Genomic DNA, 26,236 nt, shown 5'->3' with positions numbered 1-26,236 from the left:
GGATTTATAATAATGCACAGAGTCTACTTGTGCGCATGCGCCAACCAGCGTGCAGCCTGTTACAGTCGCTCCTGCTTTTTTCTTAGTTTAGCTCTTTTTTCTTACGTATTCTTTTTTTTTTTCTGACTTGTATTTTCCTCCGTTTTCTATCTCTTACTCAATCATGTGGATTGAGAGAGTTTTTGTTCTTCTGGTGGCCGTGGAACTGTTACTTTTATCATGGAATGGGACCGCGGCACATCTCCTACACGCACGGACTGTTTACTCCAGAGATCAGCTGATCGCCCTGATGCCGGCCGGCTCGCTGGCCAGGCCCGCAGAAGTACCAGCTGAAATTTGGAGGAAAACACATCGGGGATGCAGAGGTCAAGGACAGAAGAGAAGAAAAAAGGTGACGGTGAGACAGCGGAGGCTCGAAGCGAGGAGGAGGTTTAAACCGTGTCTGCCGTCTATCGTGATGGGAAATGTGCGATCGTTGGCAATTAAAATCGACGAGCTCTCAGCACTGGTACGGAGTCAGAGGGAATACCGAGAGTGTAGCCTGATGTGTTTCACCGAATCATGGCTGCACCAGGTCATTCCCGATGAGAATGCTTCCGTGGAAGGCTTCCACACTGTTCGGGCGGACAGGGACAGCATCGCTAGCGGTAAGCGTAAAGGAGGTGGGCTTGCTGTTGTAGTTAACAACCGGTGGTGTAACCCTGCCAACATAACAATCAAAGAAAGGATTTGTTGCCCGGACACTGAACTGTGTGCTGTTGGACTCAGGCCGTATTATTTACCCAGGGAATTCTCTCACGTCATCTTGGTGGCTGTTTATGTACCCCCCTCTGCTAACCCCACAGCTGCATGTGACACTATCCAAGCTGCCATAGCTCGGCTACAGACTCAGCACCCGAGTGCCTTTATTGTGATCTCGGGTGACTTCAACCATGTATCACTGGACAATACACTACCAACATTCAAACAATATGTGGACTGTCCCACCAGGGGAGAGAAAACTTTAGACTACTGTATGCTAACGTCAAGGATGCATACAGCTCCTCCTCCCTCCCCCCACTTGGTAGGTCAGATCATAACCTGATTCACCTCACCCCCCCGCTATGTGTCAATTGTGAGGAGGGAACCTGTGACCACCAGGACTGTTAGGAGGTGGTCAGAGGAGGCAATAGCGGAACTACAGGGCTGTTTCGAGGTGACCGACTGGGAAACACTCTGTGAGCCTCACGCCGAGGACATCAATGGGCTTACTGAGTGTATCACAGGCTACATAACTTTCTGCACCGACTCCATTGTTCCAGCTCAGACTGTTCATTGTTACCCAAATAACAAGCCGTGGGTGACTAAGGACATCAAAGCCCTCCTCAACAACAAGAAGAGGGCTTTCAGAGGGGGCAACAAAGAGGAGGTGAGGAAGATCCAGGTGTTACTAAAGGACAAGATCAGAGAGGCTAAGGACAATTACAGGAGGAAGCTGGAGTGGAAACTCCAGCAGAACAGCATGAGAGAGGTGTGGAGGGGCATGAAGACCATCACTGGATTCAGGCCAACCAACAGCAGGGGAGCTGAGGGAGGTGAGAATAGAGCCGACGAGTTGAATCTGTTTTTCAATAGATTCGACACCACAGTGTCTGCTCCCACCCCCCACAACCTCACCTGCAGTCAGCCTGGAATCCAGAGCCACACCACTGTGCCAGCCTCTCTCTTCACATGTTGCCTCCTGTGAGATTCCTGACACCCCTCCCCCACCCATCACCTTCACTCAATACCAGGTTGAGATGCAAATGAGGAGACTTCACTCAGGCAAGTCTGCTGGACCAGACGGAGTGAGTCCCCTTGTCCTCAAGACCTGTGCCCCCCAGCTGTGTGGAGTCTTTCATAAACTGTTTATGCTGAGTCTGAGTCTGCAGAGGGTCCCGGTGATGTGGAAGACATCATGCCTCGTCCCTGTACCAAAGACGCCTCGTCCCAGTGGCCCCCAGGATTACAGGCCCGTGGCACTGACCTCCCACATCATGAAGACCCTGGAAAGGCTCATCCTGGACCAGCTGCGACCCATAGTAAGACCACATCTGGATCCCCTTCAGTTCGCTTATCAGCCTCGTCTCGGAACAGAGGACGCCATCATCTACCTGCTCAATCGTGTCTACACCCATCTGGACCAGCCGGCGAGCACTGTGAGGGTCATGTTTTTTGACTTTTCCAGTGCTTTCAACACCATCAGGCCGACCCTCCTGGGTGATAAGTTAGCAGCGATGCAGGTGGATGCTTCTCTGGTGTCCTGGATTGTTGATTACCTGACAGGAAGACCACAATATGTACGTCTCCCACAGTGTGTGTCTGACAAGGTGATTAGCAACACAGGGGCACCACAGGGGACTGTCCTCTCCCCCTTCCTCTTCACCCTCTACACCACAGACTTCAGCCACTGCACAGAGACCTGCCATCTTCAGAAGTTTTCTGATGACTCTGCGGTGGTTGGATGCATCAGCAGGGATGATGAGACAGAGTACCGGGCTGTGGTCGACTCCTTTGTCACGTGGTGTGAGCAGAATCATCTGCAGCTCAACGTGGCAAAGACCAAGGAACTGATCGTGGACTTCAGGAAGACCAGGAAACACTTGACCCCTGTTTCAATCCAGGGGTTCAGTGTTGACATTGTGGAGGACTATAAATACCTTGGAGTACACATTGACAATAAACTGGACTGGGCTAAAAACACCACAGCACTTTACAGGAAGGGCCAGAGTCGTCTCTATTTTTTGAGGCGACTGAGGTCCTTCAACATCTGCCAGAAAATGCTGAGGATTTTCTATGAGTCTGTTGTGGCCAGTGCGATCCTCTATGCTGTTGCATGCTGGGGGAGCAGGCTGAGGGTCGCAGATGCCAACAGACTTAATAAACTGATCCGTAAGGCCAGCAATGTTGTGGGGATGGAGCTGGACTCCCTCAAGGTGGTGTCGGAGAGGCGGATGCTGTCCAAGATAAAGACAATGTTGGATAACACCTCCCACCCACTCCATGACATGTTGGTCAGTCACAGGAGCTCGTTCAGTGAGAGACTGAGATTACCGAAAAGCACCACTGAACGACACAGGAAATCATTCCTGCCTGTGGCCATCTCCCTGTACAACGCATCCACTTAACACACTGTTTGCTGCTACAACTACACATGTTTCTTTTCCAAATATTTATTTATAAGTGACTTATGTATGTATGTATGTATATATATGTATATATTGTACTATTCTTAGTTAGTGTATTGTCTGTCTTGTCTTAATGTTGGTTTAAAATGGAGCACTGTAACAAAAAATAATTTCCCCCAGGGATCAATAAAGTATTCTGATTCTGATTCTGATTCTGATACTTTCTTGGTCATGTTATCTGTGCTCCTTAGCTGTGTACCAGCTTGCTCATCGCCATTGTTTTGAATCAAAGGCAAGGTTGTTTCATTTCCACACAGTCCATTTACCTCCACGTTTACTTCTAAGCGATGAATTTTTGTCTCCAGTACTGCAATCTTCTGCAGGAGGCTGTGGTAGTCATCTGTGGAGAGGGAAGGCATCTTGTTGCTAGTTAGCCTAGCGGTTAGCACCTTTCCAGGCTATTGAGGCTGTTCGGTGCCCAGATGCTGTAATCAGGCTTCAGCTGTGTCTAGGCCGCAGACACACGGAGCGCTGAGGATAAGGTAACTATAAAAATATATATAATATATATATAATATATATATATACACCCAGCACGCCCCTGCGGGCGGTTTATCCTTCAAGCTCGGGTCCTCTACCAGAGGCCTGGGAGCTTGAGGGTCCTGCGCAGTATCTTAGCTGTTCCCAGGACTGCGCTCTTCTGGACAGAGATCTCCAATGTTATTCCCGGGATCTGCTGGAGCCACTCGCCTAGCTTGGGAGTCACCGCGCCTAGTGCTCCGATTACCACGGGGACCACCGTTACCTTCACCCTCCACATCCTCTCGAGCTCTTCTCTGAGCCCTTGGTATTTCTCCAGCTTCTCGTGTTCCTTCTTCCTGATATTGCTGTCATTCGGAACCGCTACATCGATCACTACGGCCGTCTTCTTCTGTTTGTCTACCACCACTATGTCCGGTTGGTTAGCCTCCACCATTTTGTCCGTCTGTATCTGGAAGTCTCACAGGATCTTAGCTCGGTCATTCTCCACCACCCTTGGGGGCATCTCCCATTTTGACCTCGGGACTTCCAGATTATACCCGGCACAGATGTTCCTGTACACTATGCCAGCCACTTGGTTATGGCGTTTCATGTATGCCTTGCCTGCTAGCATCTTGCACCCTGCTGTTATGTGCTGGATTGTCTCTGGGGCATCTTTACACAGCCTGCACCTGGGGTCTGGCCTGGTGTGATAGACCCCAGCCTCTATGGATCTTGTGCTCAGAGCTTGTTCTTGTGCTGCCATGATTAGTGCCTCTGTGCTGTCTTTCAGTCCAGCTTTGTCCAGCCACTGGTAGGATTTCTGGATATCAGCCACCTCCTCTATCTGCCGGTGGTACATACCATGCAGGGGCCTGTCCTTCCATGATGGTTCCTCATCTCCCTCCTCTTTCTTGGGTTTCTGCTGCCTGAGGTATTCACTGAGCACTCGGTCAGTTGGGGCCATCTTCCCAATGTATTCTTGGATGTTCGTTGTTTCATCCTGGACTGTGGTGCTGACACTCACCAGTCCCCGGCCCCCTTCCTTCCGCTTAGCGTACAGCCTCAGGGTGCTGGACTTGGGGTGAAACCCTCCATGCATGGTAAGGAGCTTTCTTGTCTTTATGTCAGTGGCTTCTATCTCCTCCTTTGGCCAGCCTATTACCCCAGCAGGGTACCTGATCACGGGCAGGGCGTACGTGTTGATGGCCCGGATCTTGTTCTTACCATTCAGCTGACTCCTCAGGACTTGCCTGACCCTCTGCAGGTACTTGGTGGTTGCAGCTTTTCTAGCGGCCTCTTCATGGTTCCCATTCGCCTGCGGGATCCCCAGGTACTTGTAACTGTCCTCTATGTCTGCAATGTTGCCTTCTGGTAGTTCAATCCCCTCAGTTCTGACTACCTTCCCTCTCTTTGTTACCATCCGACTACACTTCTCCAGTCCGAATGACATTCCAATGTCATTGCTGTATAGCCTGGTAGTGTGGATCAGTGAATCGATGTCTCGTTCACTCTTGGCATACAGCTTGATGTCATCCATGTACAGGAGGTGGCTGACAACTGCTCCGTTCCGTAGTCGGTATCCGTAGCCAGTCTTGTTAATGATCTCACTGAGGGGGTTCAGGCCTATGCAGAACAGCAGTGGGGACAGAGCATCTCCTTGGTAGATCCCGCACTTGATGGTGACTTGTGCTATGGGCTTGAAGTTGGCCTCTAGTGTTGTACGCCACATCCCCATTGAGTTCCTGATGAAGGCTCTTAGGGTCCCATTGATCTTGTACAATTCTAAGCACTCCAGTATCCAGCTGTGGGGCATTGAGTCATAGGCCTTCTTGTAATCAATCCAGGCAGTGCACAGGTTGGTCAGTCTGGTCTTGCAGTCTCGGCTGACTGTTCTGTCTACCAGTAGCTGGTGTTTTGCGCCTCTGGTATTCTTGCCAATCCCTTTCTGTGTCCCACTCATGTATTGACCCATGTGCCTGTTCATCTTAGCCGATATGATGCCTGACAGGAGCTTCCATGTAGTACTGAGGCAGGTTATTGGTCGGTAGTTGGAGGGGACCGGTCCCTTCTTGGGATCCTTGGGGATCAGGACCGTTCGACCTTTGGTTAGCCATTCCGGGTGTCTCTCGTTAACTAGCAGCTGGTTCATTTGTGCTGCCAGACGCTCGTGGAGTGCAGTCAGCTTCTTCAGCCAGTAGGCGTGAACCATGTCAGGCCCTGGTGCTGTCCAACTCTTCATACTGGAGACCCTTTCTTGGATATCTGCCACTGTGATGGTTACTGGACCCTGTTCAGGGAGGTCGCTGTGGTCTGCCCTCAGATCCACTAGCCACTGAGCATTGCCGTTATGGGTTGCGTCCTTCTCCCATATGCTCTTCCAGTATTGCTCCGTCTCCAGCCTTGGTGGTGCTGTTCTCTTATTGTTCCCTTGCCACTGAGAGTACACCTTTGCTGGTTCTGTGGAGAACAGCTGGTTTATTCTCCTGCCTTCTATCTCTCTGGTGTACCTCCTCAAGCGGCTGGCCAAGGCTATGAGTCTTTGCTTGGCAGTTTCCAAGGCCTCAGGTATGGACAGCTTGCTGTATTTCTTATGCACCTTCTTTGTCGCACCTTTCTGCAACTCCGTTAGTTGGCTAACCTCCCTCCGTGCTACTTTGATCTTGCCCTCTAGCCTCCTTCTCCATGGAGGGTACTGCCCCTTGTGGCTGTTCAACTTGTAGCCAAGCATCTCACTGATCACTGCTGCCGTATTGTAGATCAGCTTGTTAGTGTCGGTAATCGTGGTTGTAGGTATCGTCCGTAGTGCTGCATTAACATCATCTAGCAGACCTTCTGAGGGTACTTCACGTAATCTTGGTAACCGACTATGGGGGATACAGGTTTCAAGCTTGGCCATGATCCTATTTTTCAGGTCAGTTCCTCTCGCACTCAACGATCCTTCTCCTATCGCACTTGGGGCTATGTACCCAATCTCGGGTGGGGGTGATGATATCTTCCCCCTGACCTGGCGTCCTGACTCCTCCTTGCCATAGCATTTGTGTTGTACCTCGTCAATCTCTAGCTGTGAGAGCAGTCCCTTCTTTCGAATGTTGGAACACTGAGCTACTAGTTGTTTCGCCGTCATTGTGGATGTTGGATATCGAAGAATCCATAGGTCCCGCATCCTATTCATGTAGCCCCTTCCGCCGGGGTTACTTGCGTAGTAGCATTCCAACAACGCCCTGTTTTCGTCTCTTGCCCACCGATGCCTTCTTGTTCCAGTAGCCCACTTTTCGTCAGGGTGCCCTGGTTCCTCAACACCTGATGAGGACCTTGTTGATCCGGGCGACGTCCGAGCCGGCATGCCTTCATATTTATCTGTCTCGCTCATATCTGCAGTAGGCTTGCTTAGCATAGGGGGTCTAGCCTTAGGACCCTTACTGGATACAGACGCCCCAGGCAGGAATCGAACTTGCGATCCTCTGTTCCAAAGGCGTGTAGTCTAACCACTACGCATATATATATATATATATATATATATATATATATATATATATATATATATATATATATAAATATAAAAATGTTGCTGTTTCTGTTAAGAACACTTTAGTCCTAATGATCTATAAGTGTCCAGAAGATATCGCAGGTAAGCTCATGCGGAAAAAAGGGAAAAAATCAGCATAAAAATCAATAAAAGAAGAAAAGCATTTAAGGAGCAAAGAGATGAAGCGTCCACTCTACAGCCTCATCAGCACTGACTTCATCTTCACTGACTGATGGAGCACAACATGAACCTGTGGAGGCTGAAACACTGTCCTGTCAAACATCTCCCCGTCACCACTCCACTTCTGTCAGCCTTTAAATGAACCCTGCTCAAGTCTGTCACTTCTGTTTGGAGCCAAAAGGAAAAACTGTTGTTCAGTCGTTTGGAAAGACAACATTTCTGAAAGCACTCAAACTTCTTCACATTTGTCTTCAGACACATCCTGAACATTTAGGAACTAAAGAAAGTTTCAAACATCAATCAAAGACCTGAAACATAGAAAAACAACAACAGCCGCAGTCAGTGAACTCACCTCAGAGTCTCCAGTCGACAGTTTGTACTCTCCAGTCCAGCACACAGAAGCTTCACTGCTGAAACCTGCAGGTTGAGGTTGTAACTCATGTCCAGTTCTGTCAGATGGGAGGGGTTGGACTTCAGAGCTGAGGCCACAACTTCACAGTGAGACTCTGAGAGTCGACAGTGAGTCAGTCTGTGATGATAGAAAATATAAAATGTGCTATTATAAAAGCAGAAAATCTGCATTATAAACACAGACTGAATGTATATGAAGACAAAACAGAGTGAGGTCATAATCTGATGAATCTGCTCTTCACATCTGTGCTTCAGCTCCTCTTACTGTGTTTGACATGACACAACGATTGAGTCTCTCTCAGACCTGCAGACTTTTAATGAGAATCTTTGTTTGGCTTTAATCTGCAGATGAAGGAGGAAGATGGTGTCACATTTAGGCTTCCATAATGTCCACAGTCTGTCACTGAGATCTGATCCAGAGTCAGAGTGAAGACACACATTTGGACTGTTTCCTGTTTTGACTCCAGAACATTTTGAATGAGTTCAGCTCAGTGAAGCGTTCCAGCTGGAAAGATGATCTCTGTTTGCTACCTGCTGTCAGGTACGACTGTACATGTCCAAACGCAGGAAAAACCTGCTGACTGTTACCAAACGGAGCAGAAATCTCATCACTGGACAATAATGATGAATGAACTCAGAGCTGCTGATATCAGATCTGATTTCAGGGGAACTAAACACAGAAATGATTGGCTCATTTTAGCTTTCTGAGCCATTATCTGCTGGTGTGTCGCTAGTTGGCAGAAAATGATTTGTATTCCTGTTCAGGGCTTCAGTGTTTATGAGTCCAGATCCAGGTGACAGCAAGTCAAAATGATGTTACCTGTCTGTGTCCAGCAGCAGCCTGTATTCACTTTGAATATTGTTATAACCTGACATGGATCAGTTTGTCTTTGATTGGTTTGTAAATGTCACTGTTTCCATTGGACCTGAGTGACGTACAAAGACAGAGAGGGAGAGAAAGGAGAGAGAGGATGGAGACAGCAAAGAGAGAGCAAACACAAACAGGTGAGAGTGGACAGGTGACCAAGGTCAGCAACCAATCAGAGAGCTTCTGTTTGACCCACAGTCACTGATGATGACTGCACATAACCAAGCAGTGTGTTACTCTGATATCAAATATGGATCCTGCTCTTATAATAATGATCATCAGATGATATTATTGTGTTATTTTGTAGCTGAATACGATGTTTGTGTGATTATCAGTGAAAGAAGCAGTGAGGAGGATGGAGAGAGAGAGAGGACAGAGGGTGAAGTTAGAAACACTAAAAGGATTTTTCATGGATTTCATGGATGATTTGAGTGATTTCCAGCAGGACACTAACATGTCAGTGGACGTCCTAAAGAACATATTCACTGATATGAAACGTGTCCGTGAACAGGATTAATATCAGTGGAAACATGGTGGAAACAGCTGTGACTGCATGGATGTGACACACTTCAAATCTGTTCTCCACTCTTGGATTTGGGATCCATGGAGCTGCTGCTGAGTCTGTACAATAAAGGAATGGTGTGGAAGGTTGCAGCGTACGGACACAAACACTTTGTGGTTACAATCTGATTTTATTTTCAAAATTAAACTACTAACCTACACTGATCAATGATGTTTGATCACATCTGGACTCACCGAGCTGTTCTGCAGTTCCTCACAGCTGGAATCAGTCTCAGTCGTCCGTGCTTTGATGTTTTGTACTTCTGCAGGTCCAACTCATCCAGAACCTCCTCTGACATCTGCAGCATGAAGGCCAGAGCTGAGCACTGGATCTCAGAGAGTTCCTTCTCTGACTTCAGGAACTTTTGGATCTCCTGAAACAATGAGAGGTCGTTCATCTCCATCAGACAGTGGAAGATGTTGATGCTTCTGTCAGGAGAGATTTCATCACTGTTCATCTTCTTCAGGTTGTTGATGACTCTCTGGATGGTTCCTGGACTGATCTCTGTCTGACCCAGCAGACCTACTAAGAGTCTCTGGTTGGACTCCAGACAGAGGCCATGAAGGAAGCGAACAAACAGGTCCAGGTGGCCATTTTTACTCTGGAGGGATTTCTCCATGGCTCTCCTCAGAAATACATCAAGTGATTGGAGATCTTTGTTATCAAAAAGACTGGAAATCATCTTGATTAAAGATTTTGGTTTAAGGAACTTCTTCAGCACCTTTGTCTTCCTGTTGGTGTGACAGTGGAACATGTAGACTGCAGCCAGAAACTCCTGAATGCTCAGATGAACAAAGCAGTAGACTGGTTTCTGGAAGATCACACACTCTCTTTTGAAGATCTCTGTACAAACTCCTGAGTACACCGAGGCCTCTGTCACATCCAGACCACACTGCTCCAGGTCTTCTTGGTAGAACATGATGTTTCCTTTCTCCAGATGTTCAAACGCCAGCCTCCCCAGCTTCAGAAGAACTTCCCTGTCAGCCTCCGTCAGCTCCTGTGGACTCGTCTCACGTCCCTCATGGTACTTGTTCTTCTTCCTCTTTGTCTGAACCAGCAGGAAGTGTGAGTACATGTCAGTCAGGGTCTTGGGCAGCTCTCCTCTCTGCTCTGTAGTCAACATGTGCTCCAGAACTGTAGCAGTGATCCAGCAGAAGACTGGGATACTACACATGTTGTGGAGGCTCCTGGATGTCTTCATGTGGGAGATGATTCTGCTGGACAGCTCTTCATCACTGAATCTCCTCCTGAAGTACTCCTCCTTCTGGGCGTCAGTGAAGCCTCGTACTTCTGTTAGCCTGTCAACACATGTAGGAGGGATCTGATTGGCTGCTGCGGGTCGGGAAGTTATCCAGACGAGAGCCGAGGGAAGCAGATTCCCCTGGATGAGGTTTGTCAGCAGCTGGCTGACTGATGACTTCTGTGTGACATCAGACAGCTGCTTCCTGTTGGTGAAATCCAATGAAAGTCTGCTTTCATCCAGGCCGTCAAAGATGAACAAAAGCTGAGAGACAGCCAGCTTCTCTGCTGTGACCTTCTGTAATGTTGGATGGAAAACATGGAGCAGCTCCAGAAGACTGTACTGCTCATCTCTGATCAGGTTCAGCTCCCTGAATGAAAGCAGAACCACCACACTGACATGTTGGTTCTCCAAGCCCTCTGCCCAGTCCAGAGTGAACTTCTGCACTGAGAAGGTTTTTCCAACACCAGCCACGCCGTTGTTCAGAACCACTCTGATGGGTCTCTGTTGGTCAGGTAAGGCTTTAAAGATGTCCTGGCACCTGATTGGAGCGTCATGGAGGGCGTCCATCTTGGAAGCTGTCTCCAGCTGCCTCGCCTCATGTTGGGTATGAACCTCTTCACTCTGTCCCTCTGTGATGTAGAGCTCAGTGTAGATCCTGTTGAGGAGGGTTCTACTTCCTGTTTCATCACTTCCTTCAGTCACACGTTCACATCTCCTCCTCAGACTGATCTTATGTTCATCTAAAACCTCCTGCAGACCAACATCTGCTGAAAGAAAGAAAAACAATGAGACTAAAGAGAAAGAAAAGCCTTCAATGTCTGAACAACACAAGAAGTCCAGTTTTCAGAAATGAGTCCATCAGCAGACAGATGTTCAGTCTTACTTTGTACACAGCTGCTCTGACTGGCTGTCTGCAGTCCAGCTCTGCTTCTGGATCTTTCTCCACACTGTGCAGAAGCTCTGATGGTGACACAGAAAAGTCACAGTGGAGATACTTCTGTCCACCTTTGATTAGACTCATTATAAAAAGGAAAACAAAGTTTGAACACAGTCATGTTTCCAGTTCACTGACTTACATTTATTCCATGGACACTCACTCTAACCTGAACCACAGCTACAACCCAACATTGTTGAGGCCTCATCTCCTCCCTTCCTGACTGTAGAGGTTAAATATGCAACAACCAACAAATAAAAGAATTTGGTTCATTTCAAAGAAATTCACACGGTGACCAAGTAAAGTAACCGTAGTAAAGGAGACAACATCCCATTGATGGTGGGATTATTTGAAAGATTTGCTTTAGTCACGTCACCAAATGCAGTTGAACCACCCGTGGATCCATGTTTGACCATTCTACCACTCTGAGCTCTGCTTTTTAATCATTTTATTATTATCATCATTCATTTATTCATTCTTTGGAGGGGGGCTATTTCCTAATGCCGCCCTAATAAGGTGATGTTCAAGGGGAAATATAACAGAAACTCTTTCAGTGTTATTCATTAATAAATTATCAGATAAACTGTGAAGAAGAAAAAAACTGAGATTTAAAGGAGAGAGTGAGAAACTTGATCATCCATCCTCATAATACATGTTTATCAGTATCTGCTGTGACCATACTGCAGTAATAACTACAAGTCTACATTTCTGTGACTGTTGATCAATCACAGCAGGAATCTGAGCTCATCTCTGCACACAGAGCAGCTTCAGCTCTGGGATAAACTGCTCGCTTCACGTCCTTCTCAGCTCACAGACACTCATCCTGATATTTTCCTTTAACATTTGATGGTATAATTCATCTGAGTTTACACTTTATCTGCATGAATACAGAAAAACAGACCCAAACACCAGAAACCATCAGTTTCACCATGTAGAATATATTGTTGTTTCCTTGCTTTTAATTCAGAGAAAAACTCTGATTTGGATTTTCTCTGTTCTCTTTGCCACAGCCCATCCCAGCAGCAGCTGAATCAGCTGCTGTCACAACACTGAATAACACTTTAAGACGAACGTCTTGATGCATTCTCAATCATCCAGGAAAGTAAATCTCCAAAAGTTGATTCTGCTCATCGGGACGTAGCGTAAATGTTGTTATCCCAGCTGGACTTTTGTCAAAGCTGGAAAGGCTCCTAAAGAAAGCTCCAGACGATCGAGTTGAGAAGGAGAACCGCTGCCTACGCGACCTGTAGCTATCCCGTATGTGTCAGGTGTATCGGAGCAGTTGAGACGCATTTTTTCTAAACACCGGGTCTCTGTGGCTTTTAAACCCCAAAACACGCTGCGCCAAAAACTGGTCTACCCCAAGGATCGGGTTCCCCCGACACAAACAGAGTAACATAGTGTACGCTGTTAAGTGCAGGAGGATTGCCAGGATTTATACATCGGGGAAACCAAACAACCTCTGGCTACAACACAGAAGAGCCACCTCGTCAGGCCAGGACTCTGCAGTCTATTTACACCTACAGGCCAGTGGACACTCTTTCAATGATGAGGATGTTCACATCCTGGACAGGGAGGATCGCTGGTTTGAGGGCGGAGTCAAGGAGGCCATTTACGTGAAAAGGGAAAGACCATCTGTGAATCGAGGAGGGGGCCTAAGGGTACATCTGTCACCATGTTACAATGCTGTGATTGCAGCCATTCCCCAACTCTCTGTGAATGGGACTCACGGCCATTGATCTTTGATCAGTGGGTTTTGGTCAGTGGTTGTTGATCAATGGTCATGAGAATTTGTGTTCTGCCTTTTATAACTTAAATGGGATATTATAGTTGTAAACTAGCCTAGAGCTCCCTCTAGTGGCTGCTTTGGGTTCGGTTACTTTGGGAAAGGAAAAAATGAGAACGTGAAGAAGAAATAAAAGATGGCGGAAAGTGATACTGTAATGTTATCGTTCTAAGCTGATACGGACCTTAAAATGTTGTTGCCTTGGACAAGATATGTCTGTAAGTATGAGTGTCGATAAAATAATTATTATCTTTTGTTTTGTGTAAAAATGGTACGATAATTTGTACATTTGAAAGTTTTATCTTGTTAGCTTGCAGTAAGAGTGTAAGAAGCTAGTTTACAATGTTAGTTAGCTAATACGGTATTTTGTACTTTCAGTTTTACGATGGTCAAAGAGAAGGCAATGGTCAGAGGCCATTCTTCAATAAATCAGCGCAAAAAGGAAAATAAGTCTGGTTATTGGAGCATCGTTATCTCGCTGTCTAGCTGGTGAAACTAAGAGACTCAGGGCGAGGACAGCACAGTAAAAAGACATTAGCGCAGCGGGCACAACCACGAGGAGCTATTTTCAGCACATCAGTTATGAGTCTACGGTCAGGAAAGCAATATCAACTGGATCTTCCAGAAGAGGAAGAAACACCAGACCAAAGAGAAACAAAACAAGTGCACAACGCAGAGGATATGGAGAACAAGGATAATGCAAGCAACGCAGACACACAGGCGGAGTCTAGACGCTCGCGCACGTCCAAGCGTTCATCCACAAGTTCTGCAGCACTTAAAGCACGAGCAAAAGCAGAGGCTGCACGTGCACAGCTGGCGTATTCAGAAAGAGAAGCAGCTATAATGAAACAAAAAACTGAACTTGAGGCTAATTTACATGTTTTGAGCTGTCAAAAGGCTGTTGCAGTTGCAGAAGCAGAGGTTGCAGTTTATGAAGAAGAGGAGGAGGGACTCTCAAAAAGTGAACTGCGCTATCCATTGGTGGGACCACCCGCCAGTCCAAAGCAACGCACAGCAGAGTATGTACAAAAACACTCAGATATTTGCCTTGAAGGATTCAAATTAAAAGTAGATCCACTTGCCTGTCACAAAGCTGCACGTGAACAATGCGAAATGGCTATGAATGCAGATATAGACAATGACTGCTCACACAGTGCTCAAAAGGCTAATGTTAAAGTGGAACTCCAAACACAACAGAGAGAGAGACTGGATTCCCCCAAACCTTATCCGTACAACACTCTTCAAACATCAACAGAGACACAGGGTGTCCAGGATATTACAAGGTACCTGACACGGAGGGAAATGTTAAGTACTGGACTTTTGCAGTTTGATGACCACCCAGAAAACTACTGGGCGTGGAAGGCATCATTTCAAAGTGCTATTAAAGACTTGCACGTTACAGCTCAAGAGGAGCTAGATTTAATGGTCAAATGGCTTGGAGTTGAGTCTGGTCACCAGGCCAAAAGAATCCGATCAGTCCATGTCTTTAATCCAGCTGCAGCTCTCAACCTTGTGTGGCAAAGACTCGAGGAATGTTATGGATCTCCAGAATTGGTAGAAAATGCACTGTTAAAAAAGATTGAACAGTTTCCCAAACTAAACAACAGAGACAACACAAAGTTAAGAGAGCTGGGTGACGTTCTGCAGGAAATAGAATGTGCAAAAGATGGAGGATATCTACCAGGCCTCTCATATTTGGACACAGCTCGCGGAGTCAACCCCATTGTGGAAAAGTTACCATATGGACTGCAGGAAAAATGGATTGCAACAGGAGCAAAGTACAAAGAAGAACATAAAGTTGTTTTCCCCCCTTTCAGTGTCTTTTCAAAGTTTGTAAGACAACAAGCCAAAATAAGAAACGACCCAAGCTTTGTCATCACACCTCCTGCCAACACAAGCTTCAAGAAGGAGAAAAGCTTCAGAGGCAGTAACAGGCAAGTGATTAGTGTACACAAAACGGACATTCCTACAGACACTAGTTCACCTCAAAATAGTTACAGCAAGCCTATAGAAAGCCCTGACAAGGTATGCCCAATCCATAAGAAGCCTCACCCTCTTAAAAGGTGCAAGAGTTTTAGAGCAAAGCCCATAGATGAGCGCAAGTCATTTTTAAAAGAGAACAGAATCTGTTTTAAATGCTGTGGCTCTACTCAACATTTAGCAAGGGACTGCAGGGCTCAAATAAAATGCATGGACTGTGGTAGCGACAGGCATTTAGCAGTGCTACATCCAGGTCCACCCCCTGCTCCAGCTGAGAGCTCTGGAGCTGATAAAGATGATGGCGGGGAGACACAGGATAATGCAAATGCCTCAGTTGTTTCCAAATGCACAGAAGTCTGTGGTGATGAAGATAGCCCACATTCATGCTCAAAAATAAGTCCTGTGTTAGTCTATCCAGAAGGCGAAAATGAACAGGCTAGAAAGATGTATGCAGTGCTTGATGAACAAAGTAACAAGTCACTAGCTAAGTCGCAGTTTTTTGAGCTCTTTAATATTAAGACACGCTCCGAGACTTACAAGCTCAGAACATGCTCAGGACTGTCAGATAATGTCGGCAGAACAGCAGTAAACTTCATGATTGAGTCAATGGATGGTAAAGTAAAGCTCCCACTCCCAAACCTGATTGAATGTGACATGATTCCAGACGACAGGAGAGAGATTCCCTCTCCACAAGTGGCCATGAAGTTCTCACACTTACAGAAGATAGCTGAAAAAGTACCTCCTGTAGAAGAACAAGTACCTATTCTGTTGCTTTTGGGAAGAGACATTATACAGGTACACAAAGTCAGAGAGAGAATCAATGGGCCACACAATACACCTTACGCGCAGCGTTTGGATTTAGGCTGGGTTATAGTTGGAGAAGCCTGCATGGGGAAGACGCATAAGCCCCCTAGTGTGAGTGTTCTCAAAACACATATTCTTCAGAATGGCCGTGCTTCTTACCTCTGCCCATGTCCTAACACGTTTCAAATCAAAGACCAGTTAAACACCACACCTAACCCCAAAAAGGACAGGGGAAACACAAACACCAATCAACTGGGAGAAACTGTTTTTGACAGGACAAAAGATGATGACAAACCAGCACTGTCAGTAGAGGACAAAGACTTCATTGACACCATGGAGAAGGAGGTGTATCAAAATGAATGTAACAGCTGGGTGGCGCCTTTGCCATTCCGCTGTCCAAGACCAGAGCTTCCGAGTAACAGAGAGCAAGCATTCAAGCGCCTCCAAGCTCTCAGAAAGACATTGGACCGGAACCCTGAAATGAAAAGACAATATATCGAATTCATTCAAAACATGCTGGACAATGACCATGCAGAAGTCGCTCCACCTTTGGACTCAAACAAAGAACACTGGTACTTGCCATCCTTCGGTGTGTACCACCCACAAAAACCTAATCAGCTGAGAGTAGTCTTTGACTCAAGTGCAGAATTTGAAGGACAGTCCCTTAACAAAGTCTTATTAAGTGGACCTGACCTAAATAACACACTACTAGGTGTCCTTATGCGTTTTAGGAAAGAGCCTGTAGCATTTTCAGCTGATGTGCAACAAATGTTTTATTGTTTTGAAGTGAGAGAGGATCATAGGGATTATCTGAGATTCCTTTGGTATGAAGACAATGATCCCGACCAAGGTATTTGTGACTATAGAATGAGGGTTCATGTTTTTGGGAATAGCCCTTCCCCAGCTGTGGCTATTTATTGTATGAGGCGTGCTGCAGTCGAGGGAGAAGAAAAGCACGGACATGATGCAAAGCAGTTTGTAATGAGACATTTTTACGTTGATGATGGTCTCGCATCCACAGCAACAGTGGAAGAAGCTGTTGAGACACTCACAAGCGCTCAAAAGATGCTGGCACAGTCAAACTTAAGGCTACATAAAATAGCCTCTAATGACCACAAAGTAGTGGAAGCGTTTCCTGCTGCCGAGAGAGCCAAGGATCTAAAAGACTTGGATTTAGAGTTGGACGACATACCCCTGCAATGGAGCTTGGGGGTACTGTGGAATCTTAAAAAGGACTGTTTTACCTTTCACGTCACCACCGAACAAAAGCCGTTCACCAGGAGAGGTGTCTTGGCCACTGTTAACAGTCTGTATGACCCGCTGGGTTTCGTGTCACCCATCACAATGCAGGGAAAAGCTCTTCTCCGTGAATTGACCTCAGGGCAAAAGGACTGGGATGAATCACTTCCTGCAGAAAGAGAAGATGAATGGAGCAGATGGAGAAGCTCATTGAAGGATCTTGAGCGGCTTCAGATACCGAGGTGCTACCTCTCGTTCTCCCAGGCCATTGCTGTGAAAAAAGAACTGTGCATATTTTCAGATGCCTCCACCATGGCCATAGGAGCAGTGGCATATCTGAGAGCTATTGATGGTGAAGGTCAGTGGCAGAGGTGGGACCAAGTCATTGTTTTGCAAGTCTCAAGTAAGTCTCAAGTCTTTATCCTCAAGTCTCAAGTCAAGTCTCAAGTAATGTCAGGCAAGTCAGAGTCGAGTCTCAAGTCACTGGTGTAAAAGTCCGAGTCAAGTCACAAGTCTGAAACTTTGAATTTCAAGTCCTTTCGAGTCTTTAAAAAAAAAACGAAAAAAAGCATGTTGCAGTTATGCTAAATGTAAATATTAGACTATGTAATTTTTTAATCTGTGTTTTTCTCAACACATGACAAAATAGTGAACTTAGAAAATATACACAAATTGTGAAATTGCACCTCTTTAAAATGGAGCTCAATTAAACCTAGCTCCAAGAATAGTTTTCACCGACAGTTCTGAGATAAGCTGCATGTTATTCTTGGATGCGGTTGTATGACCGGCTTTGAAATCGCATGACAAAAATATCATACATAAATAAATGATATATTTTTTTAAAATATCATTTAAAAAAAAAACTGCATCACCAACGTAGCCTTGAAAACATTTGCTAGTTAGATGAAGTCAGCTATCTCATCGTAGCATATTTATAATCATACGGTTCTTGGAGTGAGTGCACACACTCATGAAGTTTAGTAACTTCAGGTCACTGCAACAAGCCCAGGTACAGTTTACCGACGGATGGGTACAGGACCTTGAAATGCACCGTGTAGAAAGTAAAGACCATCGTACGTATCATAAGTTTACCAGTCTCACAAATTGTCGTCATAAATACACATTCCTTAACCGTTTATTAATAGGACCTTTGAGCTCAACGGTAATTAATTAGTAGTGGAAATAATTTCTGGTAGCATCACAGAAATGTAGCAGTGACAATAATATTGTATGCTGTAATCGTACTGGGCAATTAGTGATTCAAAAAACCTGTTTTATCCTGTGAATAAAAGTATGTGTTTTTGTCAGTGTACCATAATAACAGAAGCGAAACGCAATATTGTGTCAGGACAATTCACTATTTATGCACAATAAATAAAGGAGCATAGCACGACAATTTCTGTTCAGCGCCAGACTTGCTTGTAACCTATATCACCAATTATGTTAACTACAACAGCAGACTGACCTTTGTGTAAATGCTTGGAGCAGACTAACCTGTGAGCTGGAGTGTTCTGGGACGTTATATTTGATCTTTGAATGGCTGTAATCCAGGCCACCCGTCACGTCTTTGTTACTTCGGAAACATGGCTCGAACAATTTCTCTTCAACGACGTAATCCGATAACAACCGATCTCTTTACCCGTCGGCTTCCCGTGGCTGTCATGCGACCGGCTATTGCAGTTAATAATACAACAGCTTCTTGACATTTTTGTGTTTCTTTTTATCGCTGTGTGACTGATTTTAATTGAAAGCCTGCGTGCGCTAGTACCTCTTGCCACGAGTTCCCAGAATCCTTTGCGGTTCTACCCGTGAATGACGTCACATTTTCAATCTCTATATAATATGCATGTTAAATTTTATATTTGGGGTAAAATATCAAGTCTTTTCAAGTAAACCGGTTCAAGTCCAATTCAAGTCCCAAGTCATTGGTGTAAAAGTCCAAGTCAAGTCACAAGTCTTACAACATTTTTTCAAGTCAAGTCTAAAGTCATAAAATTAATGACTCGAGTCTGACTCGAGTCCAAGTCATGTGACTCGAGTCCACACCTCTGGTCAGTGGCACACAGGTTTCATCATGGGCAAGTCCAAAGTAGCCCCAAGACCCGCCCACACTGTTCCTAGATTGGAGTTATGTGCAGCAGTGTTAGCTGTAGAGATGTACGAACTCATTAGAGATGAGATTGACATTGAAGTAGACACTGTCAGATTTTTCACAGACAGTAAAATTGTTCTTGGTTACATACACAACAACACAAAGAGGTTCTACACTTACGTGGCTAACCGAGTGATTAGAATCAGAAAGACTACACATCCAGCACAGTGGTTTTACATAGCCACTAGTGACAATCCAGCAGACACAGCCACTAGACCAATTGCAGCTTCTGCATTGGCTTCTACAAACTGGTTTAGTGGTCCTTCCTTTTTGACACAACACGACATGGAGAAGTCTCACTGTGATCATTTCACACTGATCGATCCTGACACAGATGCAGAGATCAGACCTGATATAACAAGTTTTGTTACCAAAGCCTCAGTAACACAGCTAGAGCCATGCCGTTTTGAAAGATTCTCTCATTGGATGAGATTGTGTCGCACTATTGCATCACTAAAGCGTGTGGCAGTATCATTCAAGAAAACAAACACAGAAGGTAAAGGCTGGAAGTGTTTCAGTGAAACTAACACCACAGATGAAGTGTCTAAAGCAGCAAAGTTCATCATTCACACAGTACAAAGTGAAACATTCAAAGAAGAGTACAGATGCATAAAAGAAAATCTGCCACTTCCAAAACAAAGCTGTCTTCAAAGGTTAAATCCAGTTATTGATGAAGATGGGCTCCTCAGACTAGGAGGTCGATTGGCACCTGCTAACCTAACAAAAGATGAGAAACATCCACTCATTATCCCAAATGCTCATCATATAGCCATCCTTCTTATTAGATACTATCATGAGAAGGTAGCGCATCAGGGGCGTCACCTAACAGAAGGAGCGCTCAGAGGTGTTGGATTTTGGGTTATTGGCAGTAAACGGCTCGTCTCTTCTGTTATTTACAAGTGTGTTCTTTGTCGAAAGCTTCGAGGACAACTTCAGACCCAAAAGATGGCAGATTTACCTGTGGACAGGCTGACACCAATGCCACTGTTCACTAGTGTAGGACTGGATGTCTTTGGACCCTGGACGGTCACCACACGTCGCACCAGAGGAGGGAGTGCAGACAGTAAACGCTGGGCTGTGCTTTTCACCTGCATGTCCACGAGAGCTGTGCACACTGAGCTCATTGAAACAATGTCAACATCCAGCTTCATCAATGCGCTAAGGAGATTTTTCTGCATCCGTGGACCTGCTCAAATACTCAGATCTGATAGAGGTACAAATTTTGTTGGAGCATGCAATGAGTTGCAAATTGATCACGAGGACACAGAACTAAACTCATACCTGCAAGAGAAAGGATGCACATGGCTGTTTAATCCCCCACACTCGTCACACATGGGTGGCTCGTGGGAGAGACTTATTGGAGTAGCAAGACGCATCCTAGATGGTATTCTGTTGAAAGCCGTACATGTCCAACTAACGCATGAAGTTTTAAGTACATTCATGGCAGAAGTAATGGCAATAATGAATGCAAGACCACTTGTACCAGTCTCAACAGATCCAGACAAACCAAACCTTCTCACTCCAGCAATGCTCCTTACACAAAAGGTCAATGCATTATCTGCACCAACAGGAAGCTTTGGACCGCCAGACCTCTATTCAAAGCAATGGAAGCAAGTACAGTGTTTGGCAGACTCTTTTTGGAAACAGTGGAAAAGTGAATATCTTTCAACACTACAGCAAAGGAGAAAATGGACTGATGATAAAACAAACATAAAAGTTGGTGATGTTGTGTTATTGAAAGATGCTCTCGCACACAGAAATGACTGGTCCATGGGAAAAGTTGTAAGAACATTTGAGAGCAAGGACAATAAGGTTCGAAAAGCAGAAGTAAAGACTGTGAAAGATGGAAATGAAAAAGTGTTTTTGAGACCCATCACTGATATGGTTTTGCTTTTATCAAGTGATAAATAAGTGTTTGAAATAGCCCTAAACTGTTCAAAATGTTCATTAGAAAAGTTTGTTCTAGTGGCACAATTATATTGTACCAGGCGGGGAGTGTTCTGCCTTTTATAACTTAAATGGGATATTATAGTTGTAAACTAGCCTAGAGCTCCCTCTAGTGGCTGCTTTGGGTTCGGTTACTTTGGGAAAGGAAAAAATGAGAACGTGAAGAAGAAATAAAAGATGGCGGAAAGTGATACTGTAATGTTATCGTTCTAAGCTGATACGGACCTTAAAATGTTGTTGCCTTGGACAAGATATGTCTGTAAGTATGAGTGTCGATAAAATAATTATTATCTTTTGTTTTGTGTAAAAATGGTACGATAATTTGTACATTTGAAAGTTTTATCTTGTTAGCTTGCAGTAAGAGTGTAAGAAGCTAGTTTACAATGTTAGTTAGCTAATACGGTATTTTGTACTTTCAGTTTTAGGATGGTCAAAGAGAAGGCAATGGTCAGAGGCCATTCTTCAATAAATCAGCGCAAAAAGGAAAATAAGTCTGGTTATTGGAGCATCGTTATCTCGCTGTCTAGCTGGTGAAACTAAGAGACTCAGGGCGAGGACAGCACAATTTGCATAATTAAGATTAAGGAACTGACCTCCCAGCACTTTGTTCCTTCAGTGGGCTGGTTTCAGTCATTATGTAAATGTCCTGTTTATAAGATTGAAACCTGCAGTCAGCTGAGACTGAAGAAGTCACCTGGATGAGTGACGAAATGTTTCTCCCACAAAATGCTACGTCCAGATGAACAGAATCAACTTTTGGAGAAAGTTGAATCAGTATTTCAGCTTTAAGAGGGTATTTTAACACAAACATCAGTCCTTCTACTTAAGTATGTTTGACACTTTGTTTACGCCTAAATTAACTTTACTGTTAACGAGTTTTCATGTTTCTGTAATCCACCAGTGTGCTCATGCTTTTTTAAGTTAAAACATATTTTTAATGATCAAATATAATTATGTTTGTTATTTGTGGATTTTAAATGTCCTTGACAGAGACAGATGATGATCATTATCCTGCACTGTGCTCTCAGGTTTGGTCGAGCTAGCACAAAGAATGGCTATGTTGAACTTCCTCCTGGGATCTACACTAAGAAGTGAGTCCAACATTAGCAGGGTCTCTTTCCTTTATCTGGATTCACTTTAGCATTCACAGTCACGTGAAGCTTGTTATTAACTCGATAAGTCAACCCAGGGTTTCAGCTGAGCGTTCACATGAAACACATGGTGTTGGCAGCATCTGATCAATCATATTCATGGAGACGTGTATCAGCAACAGAGCAGCTGAGTTTGCAGAAGGAAGTCAAACTAAACCACAGGAACAATATGAGGAGATTACACACATAATAAAATATTAGCAGTAACACAGCTGCTGCAGACAAATCAGTCAAGTGATCGTGTGTGAGAGGAGAAGGACTGTAAAGGAGTTTGGTGTTAAAAGCTCTGTATGAATGTGGGAGACTTTGAAGGGCTTTAAAAAGGCCAATATAAAATAAAAGGCAGCAAAATTGCTGAGTGTGAAAGTCACCAGACTTATCAGACCTCTGTGATTAAGACCTGTAAGAACACCTATTTGTACTTGTTGGCATTATATCAAACACACACGTATATTAAGCCTTTGTTTGAACTCTGGTTGAATTTGTTACTTTCAGACTGTGAAACATCACAGAGGCTGCAGCTGCAGATCTTTTATTCACCTGGAAATTTACTTTAAATGTTAGATGGAAAATGTATTGCTCAGTTTAACCAAAGTAAGAACAAGAATCCATAAACCTTCATAAAGACAAACATCTCCCCAGAACATTGAGCTGAGTGTCACTGAAAGGAAAAACTATTTGTCCTCCTCCATCCAGCAACACCTGAAACACCTGAGTGGAAGCTCCTCCCTACACTGTGTTTGAAGCAAAGCACAAAGGAGACACCTGCTGGAGCAGCTGGAGTCCTACAGACACTCAGCCTCTTCACTACACAAACACCTCCTACAACATCCACTCTTTCCACTCTGACTGCTGTGTTTGTGGAAACACTCCAACACACACCGCTTCACATACCAACATAGAAATGTGTGAAAAAGAGCTGAGCTGATATTAAACATGAGGATTTATTCAAAAATACAGAGTCAGGAACAACATCTAGACACACATTACCTCTCAGCAGCAGAAGAACAGCCTTTAAAGTCTCTTTTAATATCCTTTGACTCGTTGCTCTTTAAGGAAACACAGCTGGGTTCAGGTCCAGGAGATTCTGGCCTCTTATTGATCCTAAAAGAAAAACAATAAATGTAACAGCTTCATGAGACAGGAAGGAAAAACTGGAAATATTAAATTAAAGACATGATGAACAATCTCATAAAAATAATGTACTTACTCTTTGTCACATAACAGTCTTTTGTTAAAGTTTTCACCAATACCCTTCGACCTGTTGCTCTTCAAGGAAACACAGCTGGGTTCAGGTCCAGGTTCTGGATTCGTTTCAGGGTTATGTCCAGCTGAGCCTGGTACGCCCCACAGCTCTGGGCTTTAAAACAACACACACAGAGGTATGAGTGTGAATAATGATGGAGCAGTGATGTGAGTGCTGAGCTGTGACATGGAGAAGAGTCATGGACAGTTAGAGATGGTCATCTCACCTCTGAGCTTTGGTCTGGCTCTCATGTTCCCCACACAGAGTGCTTTTAGAGGGAGGGACTCCCTCCTCTCTGTCCTCACACTGATCCATGCTGCTCAATTCACATCAGCTCACACACACTTTCTACCTTCACCTGCAGAGGAAACACAAATCATTCATGTGCACATAAACCAAAATCCTCCTTTCCATCATGTGCGCTGTCCAAATATCAGCTGAATGCAGTCAGACAGCAGTGTGAGGCACAGGAAGCTGCCATCAGCTGCTCTACTTCTACTATCAGTCCACTAGATGGAGCCATGAAGCACACATGATGCATTCACTGACACACACTGATTCACTGTGACTGGAAGTTTAAGTACATTAAGCCTCCACTCATCTACATTGTGCTTACAACCCACTGCCCCCCATCTCCCACCCCCATCAACCTCCTGGGGCCAGGAATGACTGGAACTGAATTGGAAACGGGCGTAATCAAACATAAATCTGTTATTCTTATCCAACCTGTCTGCCTGGACACAGTCTGCTGACCAATCATGGAGCCTATGATTCGCTTGGACAACAACTTCATGAATGTGGAAATGAAACTGAGTGTCAGCTGAGTGTCGAGCAGAAGAGGAGTCAGAGAAAAGTGACAGAGCTGCTGACTTTACAAAGAAAACTAAAACCATGTTGAAGAGATTAAACAGATAATACAATCTAACAACAACAACACAGCTGCTGCAGACAAAACACATGTATGAGTGTGTGACAGGAGAAGCACTGAACAGAAGTTTACTATTAAAAATGCCGCATGTTGTAAAAAGTTTGGTCAGTGAGACTGAAAAATAGCTGCATGAGTTACTATTGTGAACAAACCCCTATAAGAACCCTGATATTACCTGAATAAGATCACATCCTGATACGTAGTGCAGACCTTGGTAAGAGATACAGTCCAACTGGAATATAAACCTTTGGTGTGTTTAATCCAGTCAGTCTCTGAGTAACTCCACTCCTCTGCTTTCTGATGGAAGAGAAACGAAAGTTTGTAGCACGATCCTTTTCCTCAGAGGCCTGTGTTGAATTTATATTACATCTAAGATCAAAAATAATTCACAAAGTCTGCTCTGTCCTCCTGTCCTCCCTGCAGTCTCTGTGAGCTCCGCAGAGTGATTATAAAGACCCGGAGCTCAGAGTTTCTCCAACACCGTGGTCAAGTGTGAGCCACGCCTGCCATCCGTTATCTGCCAAACTTGAGCTTCAACGCTAAGTTTTACGGTAGTGCTGCTTCTTATCCCTTTTTGCTGATCACACACATAACAACACACATGATTTTCAGGAAGTTAACAGAAATAAAGCCACAGTGTCATTTATTTTTCACTCAAGTTGTCTTCTCTTCTCAATTTTTCTGGTAATGCTTCTTCATTCATGATTCATTCAAATCTAAAATAACTTCAAAAAATGTAAAATATTTCTGAAAATCATCTTTTATAGTTGAAATTCAGTTGTCATTTGGCTCAGCTGCTCTTTCATGCATCCATATTTTCACCTCAAACTGCTGCTTGAGACACGAGAAATTAAAGAACAACTCTGTTCAAACGGAGAAACTTTGAAGGAACTCAATAATGTAATTTAAATGGTTTCAGGTAGGTGTATGAAGGTTCTGTATTAAATCATATATGATAGTTGACATGAAATTCTGAATTCATCTTCTTGGACACCCACACTGCATAATTCTGTAGAAATGAAATTAGTCATTTCTAATCAATTTCAACATCAAATATCATAACATTGCATCAAAATGCGTAAAAATGATTCTTGATAGCTGACCTTAAAGTCTCTGTGCATTCTTCCTCTGGGTTACCTTCTCTATATATTTGCAGTTTAACCACCAAAAGCTGCAAGGTTTCAGAGAAATAAAAGGAACGTTCTACTCAAATTTAATAAGATTAATTTAATAAACAATAGAAAAAAAACTTTGACAGTTAAATTCTTAACAAACTCCTCTTCTGTCTGTAGCTCAGGAGTTAGAGCAGGTCACGAAGTAACTGGAAGGTTGGTTGTTTGATACGAGATACTAACCCCAAGATAGAAAACTCTTCTGCACAGGAAAAGTCCTTGAATGAGTCATTTGTATGAAGCACTTTGAATGCTCAGAGTAGAAAAGCACCATATCAGAACCAGCCTCACCCACTTGTGATGGGTGGGAGGCTGTGGCTCAGGTGGTAGAGCAGATCAGCTGCTGATTGGAAGGTTGGTGGCTCGAACCTTGGCTTCCCCAGCCTGCATGCCAAATATCCTTGGGCAAGATACTAACCCCAAGTTGCCCTCTGATGAT

General features: G+C 44.5%; 1 protein-coding gene and 1 long non-coding RNA gene across 2 annotated transcripts in view; both read right to left on the bottom strand.

Annotated features, from left to right (window-relative positions):
• Positions 1-26,236, bottom strand: part of LOC308403419 (NACHT, LRR and PYD domains-containing protein 12-like) — a 420,441-nt gene that overhangs the window by 204,078 nt on the left and 190,127 nt on the right. The gene's annotated exons all lie outside the window — the stretch shown is intronic.
• LOC308404004 lies at positions 23,693-25,122 on the bottom strand. Its single transcript, XR_013973032.1, has 4 exons — positions 25,016-25,122; positions 24,801-24,922; positions 23,924-24,055; positions 23,693-23,811 (listed from the first exon to the last, which is right to left on the bottom strand). It is a non-coding gene; the product is annotated as an uncharacterized lncRNA (long non-coding RNA).

The sequence above is a fragment of the Rhamphochromis sp. 'chilingali' genome (assembly GCF_963969265.1).
Source record: "Rhamphochromis sp. 'chilingali' genome assembly, chromosome: 1".
Classification (NCBI taxonomy): domain Eukaryota; kingdom Metazoa; phylum Chordata; class Actinopteri; order Cichliformes; family Cichlidae; genus Rhamphochromis; species Rhamphochromis sp. 'chilingali'.
Note: the sequence above shows the minus strand (reverse complement) of the source record. Positions and strands in the feature narration are given on the sequence as shown.